The sequence below is a fragment of the Triturus cristatus genome, chromosome 6, assembly GCF_964204655.1.
Source record: "Triturus cristatus chromosome 6, aTriCri1.1, whole genome shotgun sequence".
Classification (NCBI taxonomy): domain Eukaryota; kingdom Metazoa; phylum Chordata; class Amphibia; order Caudata; family Salamandridae; genus Triturus; species Triturus cristatus.
In genome coordinates, this window is record NC_140589.1 from 1,115,915,077 (window position 1) to 1,115,930,536 (window position 15,460).

At 43.8% G+C, this 15,460-nt stretch overlaps 1 protein-coding gene and 1 long non-coding RNA gene across 4 annotated transcripts in view; one reads left to right on the top strand and one right to left on the bottom strand.

The window, feature by feature from the left end:
* The window catches only part of LOC146821047 (uncharacterized), a 145,229-nt gene extending 140,035 nt beyond the window's left edge, over positions 1-5,194 (bottom strand). Inside the window, exon 1 of the long non-coding RNA XR_014963084.1 lies at positions 5,105-5,194. This is a non-coding gene — a long non-coding RNA (uncharacterized LOC146821047). The remainder of the gene's footprint in view (positions 1-5,104) is intronic.
* The window catches only part of LOC146821046 (uncharacterized), a 326,636-nt gene that overhangs the window by 297,437 nt on the left and 13,739 nt on the right, over positions 1-15,460 (top strand). The gene's annotated exons all lie outside the window — the stretch shown is intronic.

A 15,460-nucleotide genomic window follows, 5' to 3' on the forward strand; every position in this document is an offset into this window, starting at 1 on the left:
TAATAGAAAATTCCCCACATTTAGCAAGATCGCCCTTGGTTTAGCTGCCATGTTCCCCCTCTTCTGATATAAGGGAAAACGATGGGCACGTTGGATTTCTTTTTCCCAATCCCATTTAGTTATCTCAGGAAGCCCCTCTCTGAGCAAGTCAATCACAAACTATCGGATATCTTGTCCTTCTTTCCCTTCCTCCACCCCCAACAGTCTGATGTTATTCCTTCTTTGCCTGTTCTCAAACTCTTCAAGTTTCCATAAAACGTCCGTTGTAATTTTTTCCTGTTCAAGCCTAGTGTCTCTCCATTTAGCGACCTCATCTTCCAGCTTTCCTATTCTTTCTTCTACCTCCACAACCCTGCCTATCATGTCTGCATACAGTTTGTTTACTTTTCGCAGTGATCCCTGTATCTTTTTATTCGCCTGCCTGGCCCTTCGGCTTTCAATCCTCGCTTCGCCCTGCATCTTCAATGTTGAAAATAGGAGGTCGAGACTGGGATTCTGTGGTTGAGCTTGAGCTTGTGGTTGAGGCAGGTATGGCTGTACCGGGCATTGAGAGTTGTTTCCTTCCCCCTCCTGGTACGTCTGTGAGGTAGCAGAATAATCCCGTCCAATTTCTTCGCAACCTCAGCTTGTGAGAGGCTTTGCGCTTGTTTTACTCTATTACGTGATCTTTTCTTCGCGCTTTTTAATTTTCTTTGCGGGCAAACCCTGTTCACTGTATTGTCATCTAGCTCTGAAGTATCTGATCCGAGCTCTGAGTCTTCTATGTAGGTTTCTGAGGATAATGAGTGCAGACCTATATCGGTGCCTAGATCTGAAACTGAATTGTCTTCGTCATCCTCCCCCTCATCATTCTCCTCATCATTAACTGAAAAAAAACAATCATTGCTCGGGGATTAAAAGCGTTCGTGTTTACTTCTAACGCAATACCTCTCTTCGAAGCAGGGAGTATACTATTACAGTTTGACTCCAAATAACGAGGCTTGGGAGTCTCTTGCTATAGCCTGCTCTGTTGTCGTACCACCTTTTCTCTCCAACTGAGGTATCGAGCAGCTGACCCTCTCATTCACCGAATCCGCGGTTATCTCGATGCCGTTATCTGTAGTAGCGTTTTTGCTAGCATCTCCGCTATCCGGTGCGTGCATGTACATGTGCCCTCCCTCATCTTTTCCGGTGGTTACTCCTACCTTACAGCTTGTCGGGCTGCTGCCCATCCTGGCACTCCTGACCCTCCCAGTCCTCTGCCTGTTGCGCATCTCGAGGCGCCGTGAGGCTTTGCGTGCATCCCGCGTTTGCCGAACCGCTTGGCTCCACGTCCAGAATCTGAGCCACGGTACTCTGCACAGTGTGGAGAAGTGTGGCTCACTGGTTAGAGTAGGCAGACCTGGAAGCAGAGGTCAGCCCGGGACCAGGGTTCAATTCCCGGCTCGGCTGGGTCTTGAGTCCATAAATTGTCCATGGACTCAATAATTCTCGCTCCAGTGCATACTCGATTCATGGGTTCACACTCTGCGACTCTGGGCAATAGCTTGCTTAATCTCCACAATGGCCCCTCGCGGCGGGATGCCTGGCTTTCACCTTGTGGATGCCCTGCTGGGTTATCTCACAGGGGAATACCAGGACGGGTTCCCTAAGCAAGCGCTTAGAGACCGGTTGGTGATTTGCGCTATACAAATATCTGCACATTTACATTTACACACATTTACAGTGCCCTGCGCACTCCGCGCCTCCAGCCGCTCCGCACTCCCGATCGATATCGTTCCTTGGGTGCATGCGCTTTCAGCTATATCAGGAACATTTGTATGTGGCTTCTGTAACCCCAGCATCGGTGTCGGCGTTACAACCGGCGTGGAAGCGAAGGACTCCAACAAGGTAGGTTGGCGTAAGGATGCTTCCTTCCCTGTATTATCATCCCCTTGTCGTGCCTTATTCACCTTATTCACCTTTCTGGCAGGGAGCCCCTTTTCTTTATTCTTATCTTTGTCTTTATCCTTCTTCTCTCTTATCTCAGTGTTTTCATTATTCTTTCCTTCTTCCGCAGCTTACTCTGGTGCTTTCTCTGCTGCACTCCTAATTTGAGCCTTAATTTTAGCTTTTGCCCTTAAATTCGTTGCTGGTGCATCTAAATTACTGGGCACCGCTTTTTCTTTTTCAGACTGCCCCTTCTGTTCCTTTGGAGCCTTCTGAATTTTTGGTGCCATACTTTGCATCAAGCCGTCCCAGTGTTTCCTAACCGTCAGAGCGGTTAATATTATAGCCTGTAGTAGTTTTGTATAACTCCTCTCTGAGCCGTAGAGCTGTAGTTTGCCTCGCCAAAAACAACTAGTAAATGTCATCATCCTTAGACAATTTCGTTGCCATATTGTAATCGTCTTCTAAAAACCTCCGTATCCAGCAAGCTCACATAGGCAGCAGCATTCATCAATCAATCTTCTTCAGAGAGAGGGGAGAGTGCGACTGCTCCCTACGACCTGTCGGCGGCCATCTTGCCTTAGTTGAGGGACTACTTGTTTGTATGTGATTACGTGATACAGCCCACCCCAGGCTCAAACCTTGTTCTCCAGCTCCAAAGTCGGCAGCGTTATACCTTGAGCCACCTCCTCGTGTCGATTTTCCTTATTTCAGTAGTCGATTAGTGAGTGCTTTGTATTATACATTTATTCTAACACCCGTGTCCATCACGGGGCACCTAGGCGCTACTCGGAAACGGGCTGCTCTCGTATTTCTATACAGCTGTCCTCCAGTAATACTCAGATATTATATTTTAACTTCCGTTTGTGAGAACAGGGCGGGAGAGTTTATCCGCCGTTAACTTCTCCAATCTATTGAGGTTCAGGGGGCAGCAAGTGTGATGCTGGTGTGTTGTGCACGGACGGAACAGGGGCTGGGGACAGATAGCATTCTCGTTGGCTGTGATCAAGTAAATCCAGAGTTAATCCGAATTGCAACAGTGCCTGTCCGAAGGGGAGTTTTACGTTCAAACTCCTGAGGGGGCGCCCTGTGCCATGCCACACTCCTTTTAGATGTGTGTCTGTTGTACTTTGTGCACTTTGCGTGGATGCTGTTCTGTGCTGCTCAGAAGTGCGTGAGGGTGTATAGTGTGTTTGTGTGTGTATGTGTGTGCATTTGTATGTGTGTGTCCCTGTGTGTTTGTATATGTATGTGTTAGTGTGTGTTACACTGTGTCCCACTGGGAGCGCCTTCTGCCACTCTGATGGGTGTGTGCTCAGTTTGTAGAGCTCCATACCGTGGAGTGTTGTGTGCGCGTATGTTGTGCTTCTCTGAGGAGAGTGTTGTTATGTCCCTGTGAGGTGTGCGCGGTTGTTCTAGTGACACACTTTCTGGTGGACTAGTTTCTTGGAAGCGCCAATCTTGCTGACACAGAACATTTCCTGAGAACATTATCACACTGCCTTGGCATTAGGTACAAGGCCCTCACATGCGTGATACAGATGTGTTTATTAATACATCCATATGGCGACGCAGCTATCTATAGAACACAAACAATGGTAGCCAGATCACAATCTTGACCCAAATCAAGGATGCCATTTTCTACATATAAGGTAAGTGCAGTGGACAACCCAATATACCCTTGAGGGCTCGGGCAAATATGAATAAACAGGTAGAAAGGTGCCTTCAAGGGATTTGTTTGGTAAATAGTTTGTATAATTTCGATTCTTAATTAAAGGTAGGGCAGTTATATACCTACAAATGTATTAATTATCACTTTTTCAATACTTAAATCAGCTTAGTTTGTCAGAATCAGGATTGAATAAGGTGTGAGTGAATCATCACATATTAACCTGAATACAATAAATTCAATAAACCAACAGGAGGAGAAACAAGCGGGTGTATATATAAAAATTGAATTTATATTTCTAGTTCAAAAAAGGGTACTTCAAATTACAACAATTAAATACAGTGAAAGGAAATATTTCAATATTTGATGCCTTCACTTTCAAATTGATCCAACACTTTTTCACAACAATATATAGCCATTTCTCTGGAAAACAGTGTGTTTGTCGACGTTTCGGTCTTTAGGTTTTCTTTACCAAGACCATCCTCAAGACAATTTTATTTACAAGGTTGACCCCTAATAAAATAAAAGAACATTGTCTTAATTAACGAAAAATCAACACCCTAAATAACGATACTTTTCCTCCAAAAAGTATATGTCGTTTCCTTAGTGATATTCTTAATCATGCATCTAGGATATTACTCTAGACTTGTAGTCACAATTATTTCGCATTCCTATTGAAAAACATACTTGTTTTACATAAATGAATAAACAAAACAATGATCCAGAACGAGTCATAATAAATAATGAAAAGCGTCAGCATAATACTATAAGTCATTTAAACTCATTTATCAGTTGTGCTTTTTGATCATTGTTGTCAGACATATAAAATGTAGGTTAGTCTTTATAAGCAATAGTAGTCCATTTTTTCTTATCCTCATCGTATTGATCTTAAATGTTGTCCCTATGGCTTTTTATGGGGGCAACATTTATAGAGGTTGTTAATAAACATTTTCAATCTATTCCAGACCTCAAGGTATGTATATCTTAGTCAGGATATTTAGCTTAGTCCTACCAAGAATATTGTAGTATTTAACTGAAATGAGGGCACCAGAACATTAACGTGTCTTTGTTTGCAAAAATAGAAGAAAATAATGAAATCTAGTCATTATTTGATCTAATCTTTGTGCTAAAGTTGATACGACTTGTAAATACGTAACATGAGATGTGTTTGCACTTCTTCTAATGTTGTGAGCCCAAGAAGGTGATCAGGAGATATCAATAATGAATAAACATATTAATCTTGGTATTTCTAGTTCATAATAGGAACGAGCTTATCCAGATATTGAGAGACTGAAGTATATTAATCAATGAAGACATACCTCAAATCACTGCGGGTTATTTTATCCACTGAAAATCAAGCGGGACGTCCTAAATTTGTAACTAATCAGTATATTGTAGTCAAAGAAATTCAGTTGATTGTCAAAAAGCTCCCGTCTTAATCTAAGATCAAACATATATTCAATCAATTATTGGGTCAGAGGTAAACAAAGGATCTAGATGTTAGGCAGTGAGCTACTTAGAACATACCTGTAGGTTATTTAAATCTCAAAAGAGCCTCTGTGTGGCAAAACTACTCTTGTGTCTGTTTACCGACACCGTTAAACACTCAAGTGGTCGTGAAGATGTCAGCGAATTAATCTAAAACGAAGAAAATATCTAATTTAGTTTGAGGTTAGAAGTTGGAGAAGGGTCTTACACTCCACTGCTTAACTACTTATAACATACCTGGCTGTTCTGAAGGTTTGAGTCTTGCATGCACGTCTGGACGTCGAACCAACTGTAGTGTTCGTTTGACGACAGCATTTATGCTGTTTAGATAGCGAAAAAGGACTTGGGGAAGTTTGTCAAATGACTAAAACGCTAAAAGGTGGCCATCTTTGAATGGAGTGATTGTTCTGTTCATTCAAGATCTTGAGTGCCAGTATATGTTAAAAATCACTTTGTCTTCTCGCATTGTGAATATACAAATTATTTACCAAACAAATCCCTTGAAGGCACCTTTCTACCTGTTTATTTTCTACATATAGCCTTTTGTTTCCCAGTATAGGCAGAGGGGACACTTCTGCTGACTTTGAGGGGTCCCTGCTTGCTGAATCCTTCGCCTAGCAGCTGACCAACATCTCCATGAGGAGTGTCCAGCTCATGACCAAGACAGGGTCTTACACTCTTATCCTAAAGGTAATGGGGTTAGATCATCGAGAAGGGGGTTTCTTGGTAAAGCACCCATCTGCACCCTTGATACGTAGGTTAGGGTTTTAAATCTTAGGCGTATGCCAATTAGTTATATACCATCTTGTCTCAACAAGATGGTAGAACTATTTGCTTTTTTCACTGTTTTGACACATGATAACTTTAGTCTGCTTCGGTCTATTACTCATTGCAGTCCATATTTTCTATACAAGAATCACTATTGTTCAATAAATATTGAAAACAACCCTCTGTGTATTATTTGTATATTTCTCTGAGCACAAGAAAGCACAAGTGAGCGAAAAGTTTGAAGTCTGTCACCACGGTTCCTGAGAGAAAAGAGTTGTCATGTTCAGTGCTCGCCAGAACTGGTCGTTCCCTGTTCAGTTTTAGGGGGGCTAACGGTGCAACTGCGAGATAGCTCGTCCAAGGGACATCATACCCTACAGGGGTCATGGAATCAGTCTGGTTCCTGTAACCTTTGGTTTTTTTCAGTGACTTTATAAAGTTTTTTTTTTTTTTTTAATTTCAGTGACTTTATAAAGGTTTTTTTAAAAATTCTATTTCCTAGCTATAGCCTTTGGTTTTTTTCAGTGAATTTCTACTTTTTTTAATTAAGTTTCCTAACTTTAACATCCCTGCAATCTTTGTTTTTAGTGAATTTTGAAGTTTAAAAAAAATGTTATTCCCTAACTGTAGCCTGTAACCTTTGAGAGTGGGTGTGTGAGTGGCTGTATAGGTTGGTTAGTGGGTGAGTGAGTGGCTGTATGGGTCTGTGAGTAGGTGTGTGTCTGTATTGGTATATGAATGGGTGTGTGACTAGTTGTGAGGGTGGGTGAGTGGATTTGTGAGTCAGTGAGTGGATATGTGAGTGGCTGTATTGGTTTGTGAGTATCTGTTTGGGTGGGTTTGTGAGTGGCTGTGTAGGTGTGTGTGAGTGGGTTTGTGAGTGGCTGTATGGGTCTTTGAGTACGTGTTTGTGTGGCTGTATGGGTCTTTAAGTGGGCGTGTGTCATTTTTTGGGTGTGTGAGGGGCTGTATGGGTCTCTGAGTGGGCGAGTGGTTATGTGGGTGCGCGAGTGGCTGTACAGGCCTATGTGAGTCGGTTTGTGAATGGTTATTTGTGTGTGTGATGACTGTTGGGTGCATGAGTGGCTGTGTGGGTCTGTGAGTGGATGTGAGAGTGGCAGAATGGTTATGTGAGTGGGTGTCTGAGTGTCTGTGTCAATAGCTGTGTTAGTGATTGGGCATGAACGGAACCTTACGTGCCCCTTTATCCAAATAGTCCACAGTTTTGCTCTATATATGTTCCCAATTGGAATACTTTCTGCAGAGAAATTAGTAAGTGCTAACTTAAAATGTCTAGTGCATATTCTAATCTACAGATGCATGATGGGCCAGGACCTAAATTCTCCAGTGACTTTCTGTGCATTTAATTTCGGCAATGTGATTGTTCCTCAAGCCTCTTCTTCCAGAAATATGTCATAACCTCTTTGTTTGATGGATATATCCACATATTCTTCATCATCAAGAAGGCGTCACCTAAATCTGTGGGGAAACGCGCAGTGGGACCTTTTGGTAAGCTGCCCATCATACTGGCAAAAGGCAGGAAGACCTTTGCATACTACTAAGGTGAATGGGGCGGGCCAAAGGGGCAATGCCTCCAGGTGATTTTGCACAAATAAATACTCGTAGTAATTTAAAGGGAAGACAATGAACTCTTCTCTCACCAGGTGGGGCCAAGAAAGCCCACTTGTCACAGTCACTACTGATTGCGCTCCAATAGATCAACGATGCATTTATACGGTATGGGGGCCAGGCGGCCCCGCTTTTGTGGGTCCATTTTGGCCCTCGGGACCCTATCCTCCGGGGCCTGGCCACTTGATGCTGTGTGCAGTATTGAAGACTGTGTGGGGTGCCTTCATGTCCCACGGTCCCTTCCAGCTCCCTGCCTCCATCGGTAGACAGCATTGCTCCTGCACGCAGGTAGCAGCCAAAAATGGTGCTCCCTTTGTGCATAAGCAATCCTTTCATCTGTTTTCCTGCCTGCCTAATAGCGAGCAGGATAACAGGTGAAAAGTCTGCTCCCAGTCAGTGAGATCAGTTTTCCTGCTCCTGCCCGCTGGGAGCAGATTTACTGCCTGCTCTAACTTGGTAGGAGCTGTCAAAGCTCCTGCCAAGTGAGGACAACCATCTATATCCCTTGGGCGGGAACCTCAGGACATCGGGAGCCGGCCCTGGGGTATGGCCCCCTCCCCCTTAAAAAATATGGCCAAGCCCAGAGGAGGTGGTGGGCCCTAGGGTCATAAATGGCCTGGATGAGGGGGCCGCGCGAGCCCCCTCCCCCTTTATCTTCTGTCGGCCTGGCGAGGTAGCAGATCCCAGGGCTGTAAAAGGCCTACGGGGTCCCTCTCCTATTTACACATTGATCTGGCCCCAAGGAGGTGGTGTTTGACAGGGTCCATATCTGATCATGGGGAGGGAGGCCCCTTCCCTTAACAAAAAATATAAATATGCCCCTGGGGCTGCAATACAAACAAGCGTGGGAGACTGCACTTGGTTTTTAATTAAATTTATTTTCACGTGAATCCACGGCGAAAATGTAAAAAGAAATGCTTTTTGGCCCAGGCGGGGTCCTTGGGGGACCCAGCATCAGGCCTAGGGGGTCAGGGTATTCCTATCCTGCCCTCTTTTCTTTATTGTAAACTTTTTTCTGGGACTCAGCTGAGTCCGAGTTCCATAATGGCTGCCAACACTTTTTGGTTGAAGTGTTGGCAGCCAATTAGATCTCAGCATGAGATCTGTTGGATTAGCAGAGGGTCTGCATCCCTAGATATACAAATCTGTATTTCCGTTAATAGCTCAAAAACTACTTAACTGATTTACATCAAATAACAAAAAGCACTCTTTCTGAATTCTGGTTGAATTGGATTTGGAAAGCATTGTTGGAGTCTGCACCTTATCCTTTGTGGATTGAATTCAAGTTATGGAATTTGTTGATATATATATTCACTGAAAAAAAACAAAGGTTAAAATGCCTTTATAATTAGGAATTGAAATAATATCTTACTTTACATAAATAAAGCTTTAGATATTCATTGGAGAAAAACTAAGTTTAAAGGGGCATTCTACTTTGGTGAACATGCAAATTAAAACATAATGTGTTAAACGAACAAAACCACTGAAATTTACCATTTATAGTTATCTCAACTAACTATAATTCATACCCTAAAGTAACTATACCTTGTGACCCTGCCATGCAGTGTCGTCATCAATTATGTAATTTCAGATGTTGGAGTTCGCTGCTTATGACCTCACTTATTACAGCACTCATTACATGTTCTATGACATAATTGAGGACATCACAAGTGACAACTCAAATTACATAATTGATCAATACTGAGTGCCAAAGGTGCGAGCTATAGTTACTTAAATTAACTATAAGTGGTGAATTTTAGTAGGGTCTTTTCAGTTTAATTACATTTTCACCCTACTAAAACATAACTTTAAACTTCGTTTTTTTCAGTGAATATAGAATTTTTTTAACTGAAAAATAACCAATGGTTAAAATAATGCTTTAGTGAGGAGAAAATGCGAGTTAAACGTTTACATTTGAAACTCAAAAAAAACACTGACATTCACCAGTTTTAGTTAACGGTACTACCCAAGTATAGCGTCACTTTAACCTTTGTTTTTTCAGTGATTGCTATTTTAGCCCCTAAAGACACACTTTGCACCCCTCCCTACTGCAAATGCATTTGGACTAATGCCATTGCAATGGGGTAACCCTTATTATAAACCTCACAGAGGCAAAACCATAAAAATGCTTTACACAGTAGAGTATTTTTTAAACTATGCAGTGCTTCATACTGGGCAAGTGTAACAAAATGGATTTTACCCATTTTATTCGTCCAGAATTTTCACATTTGGATCACTTGGTTTTGGACTTTTTACTGTGGGTGAGCCCCACAACTGGTGTCTCATCCACGGTAATCACCTATTAAACGGACTGCACTTGTTTACCACCATTGTCTGCCTTTTAAGATGAGACTGCTACAACGCAGCAGGGTTAAGGAGCACTTGGCTGGTTACATGTGAACACGCATGCATGTGCACATGTTAGGGATTCACATGTGAGACTACCATTGTACGCAGGGCGGTAACTGCACCCAGGTTGCCTGGCATGGGAGGGGGGGGGGTCTGCAGGGTTAGAATTTGACCTAGGGTAGGCCTTATAATATTAGTGGACATTCATAGGTAAAGTCAGTGAGGTTTATTGTTTTGTCTGCAGTGGCACTTTATTATAGACATGGAAGATCTGCCTTAAAGTGCAGCTTCACGTACCTATGGCCTACAAAGTCCAGTGAGGTATTGATTAGCAATATGCAATTCCCAAACAGATGTATGGACACCTTATGAGTCTTCCAGAATAGTCGTTTTTCTCTGTCTCAGCTCAAGATCAGAGTCCAGGCTTTTTGTCGCCCTGCTGGGTCAAGACAATTACATTGCTCTCCAGCAGAAGGAACAAAGCCATCCCCACGCAAAGGGAGCAATTAACAGTGCTTAACTCACCTCCTGAGGAGGTGGTAGGGAAGAAAATCGTCATCCCTTAATTAGCTGTCACACTGTACCAGGGTTGGGACAGCCCAGGCCCACTGAACAAAGGAGGGAGCCCAGACCTCTGGTGAAAACACAGGAGGGGGCTCCTCTTTAAAGTATTGATGGAAAAGGCCCTGGCTGTGATGTCAGTGAGAGCCAGAGCTGATACCCATAGAGGGGATGTGACCAATGGCACCATCTTGAATTGTCCGAGCATGCTGTGCACGAGGGTTGGGACAGGGGTGGAGAGGTGATGTGGCACCATAGGATTGACCAGGGATGCCTGGCTTCTAGTACTTTCCACACCCAATTAAAAAATCTTGCACAAGGGGGAAGAGTGCTTTTTGTTAAAGCTGGACATTGGGACTGGACAGCGGCAGACATGGACAACTGGAAGGAGAAACCCCCTGATGCCCTCTTGGACTAAGGACTCTGCCTACAGTTGGCCCCCAGGGCCAATGGCCCACTCACCAGGGCCAGCAAAACTGGTCCCCTTACGCCCCCTAAGAACCAGTTTGGGTGAAGAACTGTACTTCTGATCCCACACGGGAGGAGAGAAGCTTCAGAGGACAAGATGAAGGACAAGTGTAGGGAGCCAGTGGAACCAGATTTCTGTAAAGTGTGCCTCCTTAGAGGCCAGGAGGCCTGTGAAACAAAAATACCTAGGGCTCACCACCAGGAGCAAAATGAGCCAATGATTGCAAGAATCTGCACGATGGGGCCCGAGATCTCCATTTGATATTTGACCCCAGCACCTATCCAGCGAGTAAATGGAGCATGTGGAGTTCTACTGCAAGGCCAGTAAAACCTCCGGCATGCACCAGCTCCTGGGGGTCTATGAGAAGCATCATTACTTATTGAAGATCCCTGGGAGGGGGTTGCGTGGGGCCATCTTCCCAGCACTCAGGAGGCTAGGGATCCCAACCCCCTGGTCCAGTTTATGTATGTGGAGGCTCAGGACCCCAACTCCGGGCCCCCCACCACCAAAGAAATGAGGGAGCGTTGTTGCGCCACCCCAAAGAAAAAAAGGGCCCAGGAACCCGTCTTTGGGCTCCCGATGCAAAAGGAACGGGGGAGCTTCATAGCATCCCTCCCCCAACAAAGAAGAAAGGGGCCCGCTACCCAATCTCCAGGCTCCCAACACAATTAGCAGAGAGGAAATAGCTGTTGCGCTCCCCAATTAGAATGATAGTTGCTCGGGACCCCATCTCTGGTCCCCCAACAATTGAGAATCCAGGGGGAAGTGGTGCTGTGCACTTCCACTTGTGGTTGGACCTTCCCCACCGTGTCTGGGAGGAGCTGGCAGCCACCACAAAAGAGACACCCTGCCCGTATGGAGCATGCAGGGGAGAAGAGCGCTGCCGGCTCCTGAGGCAGTAAAGGAAGATGCTGGCCAAGCAGGGAGTTAGCCGGGGCAGTCATCGGTGGGCTCCCAGAGATGCCCCCAATTAAGAAGCCATGTGGGGTGCCTGGGTGTGACTGGCCACCACCAATAAAAAAAGAGAAAGGGAAAAAAGAAGCCATATGGTGCAAGGCCGCACAACAGCATCAAAAGAATGTGGCAGTAGCCGCTTATTCCAAATCATGCTCCTGCAAGGGTGCACCACATAATGACTGTGGGACTGTTTCAGGCCCAAACTTCTCTTTTATGTTGTGACCTCCAGATGACAGGGGTACCACTAGCGAGCAGAAGAGTATGTGGGAGGACAGGGGTCTGCAGGAATGCAGCAGCTCCCTCCCAAAGTGAGTTTCAAAAAGGCACTGACCCTAGATTGACAGGGTCAAAGGAATAATGAGCCCCTGGTTTGGTCTCCTAAAGTTAAGCACTCCAAAGGCTGCAACTTTGGTTGTATAGCCTGGGAGTACAGCGACTTCTGTTGGTTGGTGATATGGCTGCAGGTTTTGTGGCCTAAATTTAAGAAAGACACATTTTATCATTATACAGTTCTTTATTTGAAGGTGTTGCTATTGTTGACGGTAATGATTATTCCTGAAAGGCTGCAGTGTTTTATTAATTATAATGTGTGCACTTTGTTGCAATACTTTATTAAGTATAATGATGGCAGATGGATTATGGTTACTGAAGTCCGTGATGGCATGATGTACATGTGATTCTAGTCTTTAAAGGTGGTAACCTTGACATAATTTAAAGTGACACCCTTGTATACGGTATTGTGCTATATTGTACAGAGTGTGGGATACAGGGGGTGACCCTTTAGGTGTCAAATAAACTGTTACAAGTATTTCCACTAGTCTTATGTTGTCGTGTAGTTACTACTAATCTGTAAGACCTGCACGTTTGTTGGACAACATAAACTAGGGGCTTGGTGTATAGACTGATTCCAGACACCCCTGTAGGATTTGTTGGCCTATAGACCAGCTAGCTCACAGTGCCACTGTAAGCCCTCCTGACCTTATCAAGGAGCGAATGGTTTCTGGCAACCACTGAACATGACAACCCTGATCCCTCAGGCATCGTGGAAACAGTACAGAACCTTTTGCTCAGTCACTCATGCTTATTTGTTCTCAGAGAAGTATACAGAGAATACATAGTGTAGCGTTTACAATAGGTTTATTGAACTAACGTTATTCTTGTATAAAATACATGTGCTGCAATGATTAGTAGACAGAGCAGTAATTGATGTATAAGCTTTATTTTGACAGTACATGTCATAAAAGCTATAAAAACACCGTAATGATTAAAAAGTGAGCCATACAAGTGACAGTACAATAGGAATAATAGATATATGGAAGCAGCCCATCCAGTGTCCGACGTCAGCCAGGACACAGTATACAAATCGACAAATAGACAATAAAGCTACTAATACAACATGACAATAAAAACATGCTTAAAAAACAAGTTAAAAATGAGAGTGCTGTCTGGGCTAATACTACTTCACATTGGTCCTTATTACAGGCCATAATTAGCATTTCCATCCCTCCTAACGACAGAAACTTAGTGGGGCTAAAAGCGATAAAGTGCGAGTGCAAAACCAATATATGAGACCTGGGAGTACCAGCCAGAATGCCCTGCAACAACCACTCACGATCTTCATGCCACTGGGGGCCGCAGCATTCCGGACTGGATTTTCCATCTAATGAGCCATGCATGGCTTCAAAATTTGCCTAATTACAAGCACCATAAGCGTAAATAGTAGATATAGTTCTACCACGGTGCTAAAAGTGTGTATATATGCAGGCATATAAAACAAGGCAGTAATCTGGAATACTCCTACTATGGAAACCCTACTCAAAGTGAACCTAGAATGTGTGTAGGTGTGGAGCAAAGAATCTCCCCAAGGGAGGATCTAACCCCATTACCTGATGGGATAGAATGAAGGACCCCGTCTTGGTCACAAACTGGATACCCCTCATGAGATGCGAGACCGCTGCGTGGTGAATTCTCAGCATGCAGGGACCCTCAGTGTCCGCTGAAGTGCCTCCTCTACCAATCTATCGGGATGCTCATCTTTTATAATAGAAAGCAGCCTGGCGATGTGCGTATCGATGTGTGATGTTATGAATATGTAGGTAGCCCTGTCGCCTTGTGGAAGGAAATAGAAAGGACATTTGTACATTGTGCGAAAAGAGACCTTGTACATGATGTTCAGGGCATCGTGATCATGTTGTGCGAAGCTAGATGTGTAAGCAAGTTTAGTTTCAGGGAAACTAATTCAGCATTGTCGTACACCCAAATATGTGCAAACGTTCATGGCTGAAATTGTATTGTGAGGACAATGTAAGAAATAAGCTGCTTAGCTGCATGATCCTAACCCGGGAATATAACAAAGTGTATTTGTAAATTATGTTTGTGTTAAGTAGTGCATGTGTAATAAATGTACCTTTTTCTTTTCTAAAGAAAAAGCACAGACTGGACAGTTCTTTATTGTTATTATTGCATTCCAGTGAATGATGATTACTAGCCCACACCACCTCTCCTGAGTAGGTCTTCTACTACTCTGCTTCGGCACCCTGAGAGAGTCAGGTGCTACAATGGGGTGTTTGATTCCCAGTGAAGGGGAGGATTGTGGACCTATTACTTGTGCAGACCATACAACTAATTCCCTGTTTCCTTAAAGCAAGCTACTCAGCACAAAGTTTCTCTTGAAGGTATTGCTTACAAGACTGTACTTTTTGCATGACAGTTCAGATAATACTGTTGTTCTGAGCAAGCCCAGTGCAGCACTTTCTTGATAAAAATGCTCCCAACTATGGGCCATATTATCAAGGAGCGGCGATAACATTATCGCTGCTTTAGCGGCAGGAAACTGCCGCTAAAGCGGCGATAATGGGCTTGATAATATGCCCTTGTGAATTCCCATAGAAGCCCAGGTTCACACCAGAACCGGGGCTTCTATGGGAATTCATAAGGGCATATTATCAAGCCCATTATCGCCGCTTTAGCGGCAGTTTCCTGCCGCTGAAGCGGCAATAATGTTATCGCCTTTCCTTGATAATATGGCCCTATGTTGTTAAGGAGGTTGAAAATGTCTCTGCTGGTCAAACACTTGTCAAGGAAAGAATTCCCGCTATTACAACCAGGGTTGATATTTCCGAATGCAACGCGTTGTGATACTCACCGAACAAGGTAAACATTTCCAAAATAAATAAATCTTTTGGTATTTGTATATGATAAACATGTACAATAAAACAAGGACGTAGAGGGAAATCCTACAACTTCTACCCAACAAAGGCAAATCTATTGGGGAATCCCTTGCCAAGAGTTTCTCCCGTAATCTGTATGGTACCCAGAAGGAAATGCAGCCCATTGACTCTCCTCAAGATTAATTAAGCGTTTTCATCCAGAAATTGGAGTATTCATCAAATTGTAAATCAGGTCCTTGGTGTTATATCTGACACGCTCGTAATTCTTTACGTGAAACTGAATTCTTTCTGTGATGGATCAGAACCCTGTTGGTGTTCAGTTCTGGGAGGCCCATTGAGTAGCCACACGCTATACAAATCGGCTAGAATAGAATATATCCTTGTTTCACCTCATACTGCTTCAGAATGTAATGCTTTTACACACATGTACATTGACTAATATTGCGGGATTAAGTACTGTTTCTTTCTTGTAAGCATATTTTGTATTGACAT